We start from the raw sequence: 12,870 nt of genomic DNA, 5'->3' as shown, positions 1-12,870 counted from the left end.
CATATTGAGGAAAAAAAACATTCTGAACTTAGGGACATTATGAGGAACCAGAGACAATGGCCTTACTTTGATTTTGACCTCAGTTCAGAAGAGCTGCAAAAGAGTGGCTCTATTACTACAAGAACTCACAGATAAGGATCATTATGAGACTCTGCACTGAGGTGGTATCAGGCGGATCTGGTGAAGCCAATACAACAGATGTAAAGACTGGGACAATTCTGGGGCAGGTCACATGCCTGTCAGACTTACAGACTGTTGACATAACTGAACTTATCTTGTGACTTACAGATGTGTTGAATGAACCGTATCGAGGTCAGAGAGAGCTCAATGCTTTAGGAGAGGTCTGCACTGCAATTCACTGCACTGCACTGCTTCCTATTGTTTGAAAACCCTCCGATTTTACAGCATGTCTATGTTCATCAAACTCACTGTTTATTGCTCTGTTTCTGTTTATTTTCTTGCTGATGCAGCAATATACAGTACTATGCAAAACACTTAAGCACAAATATACAGCTAGGGTACCTAAGACTTTTGCACAGTACTGTATTTGTATATGTGGAGTGGAGAGTGAGTTTGTATATCCAGCAGGAGAAAAGGATGTTGGGAATGGTGAGGGGAGAGCACTGTGGGAGGGGTGTGGGGCCGGTGGCAGAGAAGGAGTGCCAGGTGCGGGAGGGGTGGCGTGGGTGCAGACAAACACCAGCCCTGAGACACCAGGCAAGGTCATTTGATTCCAAACAATTGGTCTACTGATCATTGCAGGAAGTGTCTCATGTGCTTGCTGCTCCCTTCCCCATTTCCCAACCATGATCCCCCTCTCCCTGTCCCTTTCCCACTCTCAGTCCACAATAGAGACCCAGATCAGAATCAGGTTTCATTCACCTCTGGCATGAATTTTTTTTTTGCGGCATTAAATACATTAAATTACTACATTACTGTACAAACTTCTTAGGCGCCCTCGATACATACATGTGACTAAGCCTCTTGTTCAGTGCTGTGTGAAAGTGATACTCAGGTACTATAACATCCAGTGCCATCTCCTCCAACTGCCTTTAAAGCTATCACGTGGGATGGGGATATGGCTTTGCCAAAGGAGGTGTAAGGCATACTTTCCTTCCCCTAGCCTGCAGCTCACCCTTGGGCAAGGTGTAGCACTTGCTTAGTAACCCGTACGGGGTCACGTGAAGCCATTGGAACAGGTGGTGGATGGTCACATGAGCAACAAGTCCTGGTTATGCGACCACTGACGCCAGGCAGACAATCTCTGAAGTGTATTGATAATGCACTGGGGTCACCCGTCTTGTAAAGACTCTGACTAGTCGAAGGCAATAGCAAACCACTTCTGTAGAAAACTTTGCCAAGAACAATCATGGTCGTGGACAGACCATGAGCACCCATACAACGTGGCGCATAACAACTGCATTTTAGTCCCATGCTCCTCATATATGGGCATCCAGTTCAGAAGGGGGTGGGTTCTGAGCAGGATCTCCTGGTGGGCTTGGTGCTGGGCCTGACCAAGATGGCCAGTCACAGGTCTAGCTGGCAAAAAGCGAAGGGCACTGCCTGCCTGTTTTCCAAGGATACATTCGTGCCCAGCTGTCCTTGGAGAGGGAGCAAGCAATTGCAATGGGTACAGTGGGAGAGTTCCAGGAGCAGTACACCCCCCAGGGTATTGACTGTTTTATAGACAGTAGTAACCATATTTTAATCTGAGTAAACTTACTGTCTTGTAAATATTGAAAGTCTGTACCTTGTGCATCTGTGAAGTAAATAAACTTTTATAGTTTTGTAAAAAAAAAGGTGATGATGACATTAACGTTTCTAGAGCCTTTAGATATTTCACCCAGATGGGTTTGAGTCAGGTGGCCAATTTCTTCTGTTGCTTTAAACTCAGAGGTCAAAATCTCCTAATCCTTTTTTCAGCATGTTCTTAATTTATCTCCAAAAGGATTTCTAACTAAGTCTTCCATGATATAAACTTTAATTAATAAAAGGTATGATAGAAACAATAATAAGCAAGAAGCCCTTGGAAACTTCAAGAAGCAGTGGTAAGGAACATGTTTAAATTTGCAAACAGCAGAAAGTCTGCCGTTGATGGAAATCCAAAGCAACAGACTCAAAATGCTGGAGGAATTTAGCAGGTCAGGCAGCATCTGTGGAAATGAATAAACAGTTGACATTTCGGGCTGAGACCCTTCATCAGGACTGTTTAAATTTGGATTACATTGTTTTGCCAGAGCACTGTTACATGATAAAAAGTTGTTTCTCGGCCAATCACATGTGGCCTTGAGGAATGTTTCTCTGAATAAGACAGAAAACTATAATGTTAAATTTTAGAAAATCAAAATAAACAAGATTAAGATTGGTGATGTGCTATTCTATAAACATAATACTGCACGTTGAAAATGTTCGATTTTGAATGATATATTCACAGAAACAAAATAAGGTACTCCCATCAGTGAATTTGAATCATGTTGAACACATCTAAATAATGTTATCTACGGTGTTTACTGAGCTCAATTATTTCTAATTAAAATCTGCTATTAATGAAGCAATACATTCAGACTCAAATAAAAGAATCACAGTTGAAGAGCTCTAAATGCGCTATGTCATTACATCAGATCATAGAACTCTGCTGTCCACTTTATTAACTTCAGTGGAATGAATTTCAGAGGCCAAGCACAGCACAAGAAGGTGATTATACAGGGCATTTAACATTCAGATGAATTTCTAGGGAATGTTTGTTACCCCTGGCTATCAGCCCTGAAAAATAAACAGTTTGTGTAGAGGTGAGAAATTGTCCTGATCTGGAATGACTAATTGAAAGGCAAATTCCACGAAAACTTTCAAAGGAGAATTTGAACATGTAATTGAAAAGGAAGCAAAGAAGGGGAGTGGAATTAAGTGATCACCATTTCAAAGAGCAGGCACAAACTCAATAGGCCAAATATCCGCCTTCTGCACTTTAAGATGGTATTGTTCAATAAACCAATATAACATGCATATTAAAACAGAGACATTGCAAATTACTACCAGGCCAGTTTGCCTCTGAAAGAGAGGCAGAACGATAAATTTGATGGACCAGGCATCCAAACCTAATTGTGTAAAAATGAAAACAGAGAATACTGGGAGATCTCTGTGAGAAGGGAAACAAAGTTAATGTTTGAAGTTGAAATTCTTTCACCTTAAGTCTATTTCTTCTTCCACAGATGCTGCCTGACTTGCTGAGTGTTTCCAGCATTTTAATTCAGATTTCCAATCTAGGAAGCTTTTTGATTTCATTACTTAAAGCTATCTGTATAACTTGAGATTTGAACCTTTTCCATTTCCGCTGATGCTCATTGATCAGCCATCCACATACAGGCACTACAATTTTAATTCAGACCTCCAGGATTCTGTGGGGCGGCACAGTCACATAATGGTTAGCACAATGCTTTACGGTATAGGCGACTGGGGTTCAATTCCCACCACAGCCTGTAAGGAGCTCATACATTCTTTCCGTGACTCTGTGGGTTTCCTCCGGGTGCCCACAGTTCAAAGACGTACTGGTTAGTAGGTTAACTGGTCATTGTAAATTATCCTGTGATTGGGCTAGAGGGATTGCCGGGTGGCACAGCTTGATGGGCCATAAGGGTTTATTCTTTGCTGTATTTGAATAAATAAAAATAGATCATTTCTGGTTTTCTTCTTTATCTATAACCTAGAATTGTTCTCTGGCCAGACTGTTCAGAAGCACTACGTGCCCCTCATCGTTCTGGTTATAAGGATACTTTTCATTTCAGTTAATAAAATATTTTCCACTATATTCTGTCAGAAATGGTGCTGGACATAGATGAGTGCCTTCTGATGATTCATGAGTTAATATACCGATGACTCATTGTTTCTATCATCCTTTTGCCTGTTGTTTGATTTAAATAGAAACTTTTTAGCTGTTGCTTTCTTTGGTAAGAAATATTGCAAATACTTCAATTGAAAAAGCCAGGTTAGATCCATGTTTTCTGTACAATTGTTCTTGTATCTAAACATATATTATTACTTATAGTTGTATTTCCAGGAACACAGGGGTCAAAGGATTGAGTTGACATATTTGACAAGAAATTAAGAGAAAAATTAAATAAACTTTTGTTCACTAGTTATGTATATTAGAGGAATGAAGTTAGGACTGGTTTTTATCCATAAATGGCAACAGGAATTTGGAATTCACTTCCACAAATGGCAGCTGATAATCAGCTAATTGTTAATTTAAACCTGAACTCTTTTTTTTGTTTGTTTCTGTTCTGTTTTGTAACTTATTAGAAAAAAGATAGGTTTAAGGAGATGGACTGTAGGACAATCTCATGGAATGGCAGAACAAGCTTAGAGGCAAAAGTGCTGCCTCTCACTTTCATATTTCCAATGATCTATGAGGAATCTAAATTGAAATTCTGAGGTTTTTCTATAAAGGATCATGTTTTAAATTAAAATTATTGCTCACACCTAATCCTTCTAAATATGATGCAAAACAGATTTCCTTCTATTATATTTCATTTATATGGGCACATCTGCGATGCATTTTATTTCAAAACTATAATCCGACCAACGTATAATAGTCCAGAAATCAGAATTCAATGTAAAGTACATTTCCTTTTAACTTGATCACTATCAAGTTTTGCTTATAGAAATATTCAAATCTGTAGTAATGTCTGTTGTGAAATTGGACATTAATTTCTGATACCATGAGACAATACTTGTGGATTCATTCTGGTACTCATTTTTGACCTGCATCTGTTACTACTAACCCTGCTCCAAAGTGCTTAGCTTATAATTGTGCCAAAGTATTGGTTTATGTAATGGGAGAGCAGGACATCGGGTTGTGGCAATAGAAATGTCACTGTGTGTAATATGCAGCTAAAGGATACAGAATATGTTGGGAATGGTTGTGGAATATTCTTTATAGTGCCTTAGTTGCGGTTAGTTTGAAATTAAACCAATAAAAAGCAAAAACATAAATTACACTTGACCTTCTTACCTTGAAAATTTAGCTTGCAGTTTAACCCACATCCACCCACAACCCCGTACGCGCTACCACAATAATAAAACTATTTCAGTTGACAGCAATGCAAGCCAAACTATGTTAGGGTTAACTTCACTAGCAAAGTTATCATAAGCTTAAAAGAGCAATAGTTCTTAGAGGTCAACAAATCCCCTAGCCTGGACTAACATCCTGAAAGTGATAACTACAAATACAGTGGATGTTCTAGCTTTTTTTCTGGATTCTGAAATGTTTCCAACATATTGGAAGGGAGCAAATGTAACATTGCTATTGAAGAAGAGAGAGAGAGAGAGAGAGAGAGAGAACTTTCATTCTCCAGTACTTTGGCAGTGAGCTTGAGAAATCACTGCTTCCAATCAAATTGGACTCTATATTCCAGAGAGCTTTGATTTCTTTACTATTTACAAAGAGGATTCCAATTCATTTTAAATGTTAAATGTTACAAGATACAGCAAAATAGAACAAATGGTTTCTCCAGCTAGCTATATTCTCATCCTCTGAATAAAAGGATGTTAATCTTTCTTCTCCGTGCAGACAGACGTACTTCTATGAACTCTGATCTTATTTTCCGATAAAGCTGCAGTTCAAGAATGGTGCATTTTGATGTTTGTTTTGCACTTTGTGCATAAGAGTGAACACTGGGGTCTCGAGAATGGCAGTTTTTTGCTCTGTGACACACCCAGGAAAGACAGTAACTGAAACTTTCATTTTGGTGGTTGGCAGCTGGGTAGCTGCAAAATCCGGCATTCAAGTCACACCCCTGTTTTTACAGCTTATTATTGAAATGGTAAAAGATGTGTATACTTTGCGGAGATGAGAACAGCCTTGATATTATGTTGTTTTCTTGCATCTTTGACATTATGTTTATTACTAGCTTCTTTCACTAATTGCTCTTGCCACATGTCCTCAGATTGATCTAATTTTGAGCGGTGTTTGAAATAACGACGCTTGACCACTTTGGGGGCTTCTTAATTGCTGATAGTATGCTTCTGCCTTAATATACGGTGTAATTTACATTCTTAAGTACTGGTTGTAATATAAAAAAGGAAGGCATCCATTAGTAGCTGAAGATATCTCAGAAAAGAGGTTTACAAACAATGAAAGCTATTGTAATCAAATTCCCTGCCGTTTCTTGGGAACCGCTGGCCTTTCATCCCTTGAAGTTGGGAAGGGCTAAGAGGTGCTTTTGAGGACTTCGAATCCATGCATCAGGTCCCGTGTTAGTAGCAGAATGAGTGTAGTACTTCAAAATCTATACCATCGGGTTGATCCAAATTCTGAGTGGTGTCTTCAAACAACGTTGCTTGACCACTTTGACAGCTCTTCCAGCGTGGTCTGGCCTTAATACATGGTAAACAAGAAAAAGTCTGTAGACGCTGGAAATCCATAGCAACGCACATAAAATGCTGGAGGAACTCAGCAGGCCAGCATCTTTGGCAATGAACGAACAGTTGATGTTTTGGGCCGAGACCCTTCTTCCAGAATAAAAAGGAGAGGGAGGGGAGGGAGGCTAACTTGAAGGTGATAGGTGAACCCAAGTGGGTGGGAAAGGTAAAGGGCTGGAGAGGAAGGAATCTGACAGGAGAGGACAGTGGACCATAGAAGAGAGGGAAAGAGGAAGGGCTGATGTGATAGACAGATAAGATAAGGTAAAAGACCAGAGTGGGGAGTAGAAGAAGAGGGGGAGGGGGAGGGAAAAATTACTGGAAGGACAAATTGACGTTCATGAGATCAGGTTGAAGACTACCCAGACCAAACATAAGGTGCTGCTCCTCCACTACGAGGGAGGCGCCTCATCTCGGCACAAGTGGAGGCCATGGACCGACATGCAGGAATGGGAATTAAAATGTTTCCACCGGGAAGTCCTGCTTTTGGTGGATGGAGCAGAGGTGCTGGACGAAACCGTCCCCCAGTTTACATGGTGTTGTTCACATTCCTAAATAGCACATTTAAAATAAAAGGAAAGACATACATCTGTAATGGGCACAACTCTCCCCACCATCAAGGACGTCCTCAAGAGGCGGTGCCACAAGAAGGGAACACCCATCATTAAGGACCTACACCATCTGTGTCATGCCCTCTTCTCATTACTACTATCAAGAAGGAGGTACAGGATCTTTAAGACCTCCATTCCATGTTTTAGAAATGGATTCCTCCCCTCCATCATATTTCCTCCACCCTGCCCTATTTGTGGAAGAGTCTACAGTTTCCACAGTGGCCACTTTAGTCAACTCAGAGCCCACAAAACCTGTCTGGATGCAAGCGATCCCTGTTCCTGAGAACTAGCTAGGAAGGAAACCGTTGTAATGTGGAAATGATACTTGATTGTGGACTTCAGGGAGGGGAAGTCGAGAGAACGCACCACCTGTCTGTCCTCATTGAGGAGTCAGTGGTGCAAAGGGTGAGGAGCTTCAGGTTACTGGGAGTCAACACCTTAGGGATATGTCTTGGAACCAACACGTTGATGGTGTTGGTCATGTAGAAGGCATTCCAGTGGCTATATTTCATCAAGAGTTTGAGGAGATTTGGATTGCCACCAAAGGCTCTTGCAAACCTCTGAAGATGTATGTTAGATGGAAAGCAAACTGAAGGATCGCATCACGGCTTGGTACAGAGGCCCTCATGGGCATGATCTTGTCCTTTCCTCATTACTATCATTGAAGAGGAGTTACAGGAGCCTAAAGACCTAATCTTTCCTTTGTTATTTGACTTCCACATTTATTGTTCCCTCTTCTGAAGGCATCAACTACTGCTGAGCTTGGGCTTCATTCTGCCTGATTTTGTCAATCTACCCATTTGCATGCATGGCACTGGATGCTTAAATGTTGAGGCACATTGAAACGGTTGATGCCCCACAGCTTTTGGCTGATTGTAAAAGGGGATATCTGAAGATAAAGAGCTCTAATGTGGTACAAAACTCATGGTCTCCTGAGCAGAACTGTTCCATGTTCTTATGTATACATCTGGGGCTTGCAGTACCTCAGAAGGCACCTGAAAGCATTGGGGAAAAAACTGGCAATCTCTACAAAATCCTCCAACCCCAAGGGGTCCCAACCTTTTTTATGCCATGGACCAATACCATTAAGCAAGAGGTCTGTGGATCCCAGGTTCTTCCCCTCTGCCATCCAATTTCTGAATGGACATTCAACCCACGAACACTAGCTCACTATCTTTTTGATTTCTATTTTTGCGCTACTTATTTAATCACACACTGTAGTTCACAGTTTTTTTCCTCTATTATTATGCATGGCATTGTACTGCTGCTGCAAAGACAACAAATTTCATGACGTATGACTGATGTTATTAAACCTTAATTTGCTTCTAATCCAAGCTCAGTCATGAAACCAAATACCAGAAGGCACCCTACATCCAATTATACCTCATGATTTACTGCTTTACTCAAGATTATTTATCTTGAGTTGATCAGAAACTTAATTTTTAATAATACTGTAGCACAATAATTAGAACTGTTTCTGATTCGTACATTTCCTCTTCGGTACTCCAATCAACCTATGATTAAGTTGTTAACTAATACCTAGCTCAGACTCAGTAAATAATATTTTAAATATAAATAGTCAGTCATAAAGGCCTTCCATTTGGAGCATTGATCGTGACTCTTACAGAAAAATGAAATAGGTTAGAAAGAATACTTAGACAAAATGTTTATAAGATCATAAGATATAGGAGCAGATATAGGATCCTGTGCATGAGGGCCTCTGAACCAGGCGGGTGATGCAATCCATCAGTTTGCTTTCCATCTAACATACATCCCCCCCCCACCCCCGTGTTTGCTCGGCAGACAATAAACTCTGTTGTGGTCACCTGCAGATATTTCGGAGGCGTTGGGTAGTTTGAGTTTGGATTCTTTTCTAGTGGCTGCACCTTTTCATCTCATGCATGCCATGTATATTTTGTGGTGTGAGTGACTGTCAGTACTGTGTTTAGCACCTTGACCCTGGAGTAATGTTGTCTCATTTGGCTGTAGTCATCTATGATTGAATGGCAGTTAGACTTGAACTGAATTGTTTGGCTATTCACAAACAGATTCATGCCTTAGTTTTCCCAATAATGACTTATTTCAACCACTTGGAGAGATTTCAGGGAGTCAGAAAGGAGCTTGGCTTTTTACTTCTTACCTCTTTTCACCTGACTGTCACTATCCCCATTTCCTCTTCACATTCCCTTTCTCCTATGGTCCATTCTCCACCCCTATCATATTTCTTCTTCTCCAGCCCTTGACCTTCCCCCCACCTGGCTTTCCCAGCTAGCCAACCTTCCAGCTAGCCTCCTTTCCCTTGCACCACCTTTTCACTCTGGCATCTTTCGCCCATCTTTCTCAGTCCTGAAGAAGAGTCACAGCACAAAATGTCAACTGTCTGTACCGTTTCCATAGATGCTGCCTGACCTTACCGAGTTCCTCCAGCATTTTGTGTGTGCACCGCTGTGGATTACCAGCATCTGCAGACTTTATCATGTTTAAAACTAACCTTGATCTTGGCAACTTTAGAATGTGGTCATTGATCTGACCAGTGAGGTCAGGAGGGCCCAGAGAATAGGAAGGACTCAAAAAGAAAGAAAAATGTAAGAGGAACAAGCTATTAATTAAATTACACTGTATTGTTGCTTAATAAATGATTAGTTATACAACCACTTGCATATTTAATACACTGTTAATTAGGTAACAAAGAAAGTTGATAGTGCTCTGAAGAATGTTGAGAAGTATCTAACAATTTTAGTGTATTTTTAGTTAAAAAGAGTTTGTATTTTAAGGAATGGACATTGGATTTGTTCTCTTTGCAAACTGAAAGGTAATCCAAATGAAATTATCAAAATTTTCAAAAGAACCAAGTAAGTAACTAATTTGCTTGAGTACCAGCAGACCCAAGAACAGGAGTAAACAGCAATTTTTATGAAGCTTTTCTTTCTGAAGGGTAAAATAATTATAGAATACATTAACAGAAAAAGAAACCATCACAGCAGACAAAGAAGGCTATTCCCTGGAAAGGAATTGAAAGATATAACAGAGAAGTAGAAATAAATTAAAAATGCAGACATTGGAAATCTAAAACAAAGACAGAAAATGCTGGAAATATTCAGCAGCTCAGGCCTCATCAGTGGGAAGAAAAACACAGTTGACTATTCAAGTGGACTGACCTGACAACAGAAAGGACACAGTTGTTGAGATTTATTGTCTGTCCCGAAGAGTCCCTTACATCGTTTATGAACTTAAGTTCTATCATGGGCCATTGCACTTTTAAATTTAATGCCACGGCAGAGTACTTCTTGGAAGAAATTCTCAAAATATTGTAAAATGCTATTGATTTTTGCTATGTTTTGTAGGTGCGGGAATCCTATGGGATTGCAGATTATATTATTTTTGTTGGACTGAAATTCTTGACAAGGGTTCAATTTATGAACACCATTTTTTGAGAATGTATTGAGATTACTCCTTTTGAACATGAGGATAATCAGATGATGACTTCATTATGCTTTAAATAGGTTACTGGTTTAACACCTTGGTTAAAACTCTTGCTATTAAAATTTACCACACGCTTGTCAATAATTGATAAGGACTTGGCTGAGGACTGACATCTAACCACTACCTGACAGTCACTTCAATTTGATTTTACATTTTATACAAAAAAATGCCTGTCAGGAGTTCCCTTGACATCATCTATAACAAAGTTTACAAATTCTTTGGACATTCTTGAGATCAAGTAAGGGCAAATTGTGATACCATTTCTATTTTCTCCGTGTTCTGGAGCAGTTTCATACAGTTTGATTAAATCTACTCTGCAACACATAGTTAATCTGCATTAAGAGTCACGTGAAAGGGATGTTTAAATGCTGTGCAATAAAATAATAGTGGTACCAATTACATTATGAGCTACAGGACTCCAGAGTTCTACACTAATACATATTTTGGGATCTAACATCTAACATCAATTATTTCAAAACTGTTTGAACTGAGTCAAATGGCCTAATTAAGATCAGTCCAGTTGTGCCCACATCCCTGCTTTATTCCTGAAGGTATTAACTCATACTGAGACATGGTAATGACTGTGGTAACCCTCCAATACCCCTTTTCAACTAAATCTGTAAATGATGTGTTCCACCAGCATTTTGTGCGAGTTGTTGTTTTCTGTAAATGGTGTGTTTGGGGAGATTTACAGGTATTACATAGAAGTTGGATTTAATTTACGCACTTATGAAAGTGCAATTGGAATTTAAAGTGGTAAGAAAGGACACTGATCTTGTATGGAAAATCCTACAATAAGTAGTGGGTATGCCACAGTCCATCAGGGGGAAAGCACATCTACATGAAATGCTGTCTCAGAGAAGCAGCATCCATCGTCGGAGACCCCCACCGCCCAGGACAAGCTCTCTTCTCACTTCTGCAACCAGGAAGCAGGTACAGGAGCCTCAGCACCAACACTATCAGGTTCAGGAACAGTTATTACCCATCAACCATCAGGCTCTTCAACAAAACGGGTTAACTTCACTCAACTTCATGTGCCCCATCACTGAACTGTTCCCACAACCTATGGATTCATTTTCAAAGACTCTTCACATCATGTCTCAATATTCATTGCTTATTTATTATTATTATTTCTTTTATTATTATTATTTCTTTCTTTTTGCATTTGCACAGCATGTTGTCCTTTGCACATCTGTTGGATGCCCAAGTTGACGTGGTCTTTCATTGACTCTATTATGGTTATTATTCTATATATTTATTGAGTATGCCCACAAAAAACGAATCTCAAAGTTGTGTATGGTGACATAGATGTACCTTGATAATCGATTTACTTTAATTTAATTGCAAACTGACTGTGGTTCTATGACTAAACTACCAGCATTATGGCGATTTGAAGAATTCATCGTCTCAAAGTAGTTGTAGATTATCTAGACAGCAAATTCAATCATTTCTTTCACGATCTCCATCCAAATCTTATAGTCCTAGAGACATGCAGCACAGAAATGGGCTTTCAGCATAGAAGATACATGGTGAACTTCAAGTCCATCTACACTAATTCGATATGCTCACAGTTCTTCTATGGTGTATCTGGTTAAGTGCCCGTCGAAACGCCTGTTACGCACAGTGATTGTATCTAAATCTACCACCTTCTCTGACAGCACATTCCAAATTTCAGTACTTGCTGTGCAGAAAACTTTCCCCACAGGTCACTGTTAAAATTCCTTCCTCTCACAGTATACTTTTTTATTTTACACCATCTTATTACAGTATAGGAAACAGACACAGGGTATCGATCTTATCCAAGCCTCTCATAAATTTACATGTCTCTATTATGTCATCTCCTTAACTCCTGCACTCTTGGGAAAACAAACCCGGACTATCCAATCCCTCCATATAATTCAAGCCCTCCTGCACTGTTAAGTAGAAGTATGAGACATATAGATAGGGTAGAAAGTCAGAATCTCTTTTTTCCCCCCATAGTAGGATTATCAAAAACAAGAGAGCATGAGTTTATGGTGAAAAGGAGTTTCAGTGGGGATCTGAGGGGAAAGTACTTTACACGAGTAGTTGATATCTGGGGATATATCCGTGTGAAAATGTTAGGCACATGTAAAAATTCTGTAAAGCGAGGCTGCTTTCAAAAATTATGAAATGAGAAGTTTCTAAGTATCGAAAAAGATTACCATAAAGAGCAGTAATAAGCTAAATCAAATCAGTGTTCAGTGTGATCACCCTTTGCCTTTAAAACTGTATCAATTCTCTTAGATACACTGTCATGCGGTTTTCTAAGAATTTCACTTGGTAGGTAGTTCCAAGCATCTTGGAGAACTTGCCGCTGTCCTACTGTTCTTCTGCAGAC

The sequence above is a fragment of the Hemitrygon akajei genome, chromosome 32, assembly GCF_048418815.1.
Source record: "Hemitrygon akajei chromosome 32, sHemAka1.3, whole genome shotgun sequence".
Classification (NCBI taxonomy): Eukaryota; Metazoa; Chordata; class Chondrichthyes; order Myliobatiformes; family Dasyatidae; genus Hemitrygon; species Hemitrygon akajei.
This window is presented reverse-complemented; position numbering follows the sequence as displayed.